This window comes from Uloborus diversus, chromosome 6 (assembly GCF_026930045.1).
Source record: "Uloborus diversus isolate 005 chromosome 6, Udiv.v.3.1, whole genome shotgun sequence".
Taxonomy (NCBI): Eukaryota; Metazoa; Arthropoda; class Arachnida; order Araneae; family Uloboridae; genus Uloborus; species Uloborus diversus.
This window is the reverse complement of record NC_072736.1, coordinates 39,664,087-39,669,891: the sequence shown is the minus strand read 5'-3', so window position 1 is coordinate 39,669,891 and position 5,805 is coordinate 39,664,087.

Below are 5,805 nucleotides of genomic sequence, written 5' to 3'. Positions count from 1 at the left end.
GGTAATTTTTCTTTCTTTTTTTAAAAAAAATATTTTCTCGTCCAAAAAAAAATCTTTAAAACAATTTTTTTAAATTTAATAACATTTTATTACAATATTTTACTGACTGCGTCCAGTTGAATAGTTTATTACATGAGAATAAAAAGTTTGCTGCTACTGCCAGATTCGAGGCTAATAATATGGAGAGACGTCTAGTGGGGAATCCTCATCGAGTTCCGAAAATACAGTGAAACCTGTGTATAAAGTTTTAGAAGTTAGTTTTGCTTGTAAATGGGTTTCAGCCCGCAATATTTTTACTCAAATGAAATAATTATCAAAGAATAAAATGCATATTGTTTGTCAGAAAAAGTAATAGGGCCGTGGTAGCCCGATCGGTAGAGTGTTGGATTCGGGGCCGGAAGGTCCTGAGTTCGAACCTCGATGGTCAAAGACCCACCGTCGTCGTTAAAGGGGACTGGGCGACGTTAAATATGCTCGTGGTCTCAATGTCCTCCAAGTGAAACGATACCTCTGGGGGTGCTAGCACCAGGTAGCTATTAGCTCCTGGTCTAGTTTTAAATTCTCATTAACTGTTCGATCCGGTGATGGTGCTGCCATCTATAGGTATAAAAAAAAATAATGGAGGCAAGGCAATGAAGTCCTCGAGGTATGCAGTCCTCGACATAAAAACAGTTGTAGTCAGATGTGACTCGGAATCGAAATCGAAATCAAAAAAGAAATATACAAATACAAAAGTGACGACCAGCAACAGGCTCTGGGCCCAGCTAGACTGGTCCTAGTCAATTTACAATCCCCAGTGAAGATCAATGGCCCTCTTAAAAACTATCTACTCCCTTGCCCCTCTTCCGGTAAACTGTTCCAAGGTTCCACTATCCTGCTAAAATAATAATTTTTCCTAACATCCATGTTAGCCTGAGATTTAAATAGCTTAAAACAATGACCCTTTGTCCTGTTTTCAGTGCTAAACTTCAACCCCGTAACATCTTTCATTTTAATAAATTTAAACAACTGAATCATGTCCCCTCGGTCTGGAGGGCGCTTCAATATGATGTCCACAGGACGCCTCTAATTTTATTTTTAGTAAAATTTAGCGCAGAAAATGATTCAAAAGATGATAAAATTGTCGAAAATAGATGAAAAACGTATATTTTACTTCAAAAAAGTTTAATTACTAATTAAAACCGTGTTTTTTCCAGTTTGGTCTTATAGCGTCAGTTTAGTCAGTCCCTGGGACGACATAACAGTGACCATTTGAGGACCCTTTTACTCAACCCGGGTTCCAGCCCTCTACCCTGGTCCCTGGGTCGTCCTGGCGACGGACTTCATGCCGTCTATGCGACGCCGAACCTTTTTACACTTACAATTCATCAGGATATTCCGCGTAAAAATATACTCCTTAGCAAGAAATAAATAAATAAATTATTGAAAGGTTTAAAATCGCGTCTTTTTGTTTCGAAACACATTGTAACGAAGAAACATGGATAAGATAAAGAAAAATTTTAAGCTTCCAACGGTAATTTTTTTTAAATTCTATTTCGAGATATTCATGCGCTGCAAAACCAGCGTTGTCTCTCTGAGCTCCCGCTCGCCGTTCGGCCATGTTTTTGCAAGCATGAAAGGTAAGTAAAAATATTTTTTTGTTTATTACGTATAGAAATGCAATAAGAACGTTGTGTGCATCTTTTCTTAAAGATGTTTGTTTAAGAGTAATCCTTAACGTCACCGAAAGAAAAAAGCAAACTTTTAATGTATATTCGTGTGCGTTTTTACTTAAAATGTAGTGTTAACTATATGATGTGTTCCATTGTTTGTCCGTTGTGTTTGTGGCAGTTTAGTGTAAATGTTTACAGGAATACGTTCTTGAAGTATTGAAAAGCATTATGTTTTTTTGTTTTGTTTTCTGCGTGTCCCTGCAGCATGTGAAAAAAAAAAAAAATTGTGCTCGTTACGTAATGTAAATACAATCGTGCCGATACTTCAACTGTTGCAGATTCTGTTGATACTAAATTTAACAACGATATTTTTTTTATGGTATGAAATTAGACAGTTGTGATTAACATTAATATAATGTGTTTTATTGCAAGCAAATTCGTATACTCTGTATTATAATGCAAGCAGATGATGTATAAAAATAATGATTTTATTGTTTTTCAAAGCTGAAAATTATTTTTCTTTATCTCATGCTTGATTTTCTCTTTAAAGATGTTTATGTCATGATTCTGTAATTTTACTCCCTTAAAGTATTACACCAAATTTTTAAGAGTAAATAAACCTGAAATTTTGCTGTTATGCATCGTTTTATTACTTTATTGCATTCAACTGTTTTAAATTTTTCAGGATGATTTACTTTCTTTTTATTTTTGTCATTCGCAAAAAAAAAAAAAATCATGTATAGTTTTTAATTTACTAATGCAATGATCATGCTCTTTTTCTGGAGAATTTCTTCAGTAGTATTTACATAAAGTTTGTCTGCGAGGTCACCAAGAGCCATTGAAATTTTAGGAGTCTTAGTCTGCTCTTTTTAGGAGAAGAGGGAGGCTTGCCATCGTTCTTATGGACTTGACCAGCGCTAACAAGATTCCATGCCACCCTAATCGAAAACTGGTTGACTGGGCATGGTTCGGAATCAGAGTCATGTTACGATTTTTATGGGGATGCCTGTCCCAAGCTAACAAGGCCTTTGGGTCTAGGTGGCCCTTGCATTCACGTGCATGATATAGTGTATGAAATTAAACTTTTTCTTCTCCTTTTTATTACAAAATTGTAATGCATTGTTATTTAAAGTCTGAACCAAATGATTGGTATGACAGCAGCAGTGTCATCTGATTTTTTGAATTTTACTAAAATTTATTTATAAACGTTTAAATTCCATTGAACTAGACTATATTCTTAATATTAGAGCGAGGTTTTGTTTTTGTGAACGACTTTATTTAACAACTACCAAATATTTTATTAGTGTTTAATGGAACTTGATATAATACAATCGTAACTGCATTAAAGATACAAAGATAATTTTCATTTTGATTAAATTACAATAAAATACCATAAAAATTATTTTTCTTTAAAAAGCCGGCTTTTTACAGTGGTTTAAACCAAATAAAGCCCTGCCTAGGTCCCTTGAACCAGTGAATTATTTTTCTAACCCATATGTAAGCAGTAGGTAGCACTGCATGAGTGATGGCCTGTTTTCAGTTTTCATAAACTATGTAAAATTGTCTACATTGTGATATCAACGCAGCATATATAGAAGATTCAAGGGGTACTATAATGAAGTACCAAATACATATCAACATACTATTGTACTTTTTGTCATTACATATAATTTTCTTCCCTTTTTTAAGGAAGAAAACTTAAAGGGATCGAGGAGCAGAATGGAAATGCTTCTACTTTAACTTTAAAGTCTAAAAGGTAATATCTTTTTGTATTGAATTTTCATACTTTTTCATTCTTTCAAATGCAAATAATATTTGTTTTTATTTGTCAGATTATATAAATCTAACCTCACTTTTCACCTTTTATTTCCATCGATTGACTTATGTTTTGCTTATGTGTTGAGCTAGGTTTCTTGAAGATCAAATTGTGACAAATGTTTTAATGTATGCATACTGAAATTTTAACTAAGGGAGTTACAGTTCTAATTTTGCTCCCCCCTCCCCCCATATCTCTCCCTTTTCATGCAACTGAACTTTTAATTAAGTCCTTTGATTGTTTTATTATTTTTTAAGTTTCCTATAGTTCGGTTTAGAGCTGTTTTTTAGTCATAAGTATCTGTATAAAATGTTCCAAAATGAATATTTAAAAATCATTTTAAATACAGTGTAACTTTGATTTTAACGATACCCAATTTAATGATTTTCTGAATTTAGCGATACATTTCACTGGTCCGAATTTAACTGCATTGAATGTAAAAGCTCCTTGATTTGAAGATATCCTTATTTAACGAAAGCTTTCTCCAGTTCTTTGACAATTATTCAATCGGGGTTATACTGTATTTCTTTTTATATTTTTTAGCACATAATTGTGAGTGTAGCAAATCTGCTACTTATATTTTTCCATGACTTTGAATTAATGCTCTCACAAAAGCAACTATGTTGTCAATCAAGTGCATGCTCATGTCTGTGTTAAGCTTGGTTTCAATGAATAAATTCTGAGGAATTACAAGAGGTCTTACTGTTGGAGGAGGGGGGTTCTCAGGCTTAAATGAAGGGCTGACAAGAGTCTGTCGACTTAGTTGGAAAGTATGAGAGGGCTGGGGTTTGGTGAACAAACTGACAAGAATGCATTCCATATCATTCACTCTGAATAGCTCACACTCAGAAAACAGTTATTATATAAAACTGAGTGAATATTCAAGGGGTGAACATCCCTTAAGGGAAATGGTGCATTGCCTCCTAAGCTGCGACCCCCCCCCCCCAAAAAAAAAACATTCAAAGATGTAGTTTGTTTCAGTTTCAATAATACCATCCCCATTCGGTCAGGACCCCCTTCCCTGCATTAAAGAATTTTTCTACAGTTTGCACCAATTATTATTTTCAAGATGTATATGTTTGATTGAACAGAGTGTTGTTGAGTTGTACTTGCTTTCTGTACTACTTTTCTCGCCTTTTTTTTATTTTTACCAATTTCTTCAATCGCCATGTGTTGAAATTGTTACTTCCCTGCAAAAAGTCGTCAAAACTCCTAACCGCCCACTCGCCTCCCCCCTCCAATAACTAATTTTTTGAAATAGTGATTGTTTTTTCTTTTTTCCCACTACAATATTCGTAACTTAATTTTGCATTTATTTGTGTAAATGTTATTTATTTACTATTGGTCATTTATGGATTATTTTTTATTTAGACATTGACATTTCATCCGACTTCGATTGCTTATTTTTATGTATATATATATTTTTTGTAACCATAAAAATCATCTTTTAAATAAGAAATCATTTGCGTGTTGTACACTATGTGCTAGGGCTGTACCCAAACTTTTGTTTCAAGGAGAATTTTACCAAACATATTTCTTGTGCAAATTCAATATGATCAATGAAGTTTGATTTCATATTTTGTGTTCTGTTGCTTTTTGTTACAATAGATACTTAAAGAGCATTAACATGAAAAATAAAAATACAATGTATTTCTTTCTATGAAAGAAAAAAAAAATCTGATCTAAGTTTTCTAATCACTCAAAAGGATAGATGTATTTACTCTGTCTTTACTCATCTAAGCACATGACTAGCGCAGCCAGAAATACCTTCTAGAGGGTATTTTTGATCAAAAATACCTTCTGAAGGGTTTTTTTTTTTTTCATCAAAGCAGCCTTTTCATATGCAAAAACTACTGTATTATAATTTGCATTTTCATTAAAACCAATGCTTTTGAGGGTTGTTTTCAGCCCCTCTCCCCCTTTGCCATGCTACTGAAGCACATATGAAGTAATACTTCTAAAATTTCTATTTTATGACATTTATAAAATGTGTAAAAAGAGTTTGGTACTTTCAAATTTAAAGAATTTTGGTATTTTTGTTTGGTATTCAAAATTCAAAGGAAAATGTTGCATTGTTCTGTAGAAATGTTTACAATAAATGCAATAAAAATAAATACTGCAGATAAAACACCTTATTTACATTCTTATTCAATAATAATAATTGCATTTTTCAAATGAAATTGCGAAATAAATAAAAAAATAAAAAAAAAATATTAATAGAAATGTTTTCAACAAGAAAAGTGTATAAAAACATCTTTTAAAGAAGTAGTTTTGAAAATTTTAGGTGCGGATTTATTTCTAAAGTGGCTATTAAGCTAGAAATTTCTAAGCGTTGTT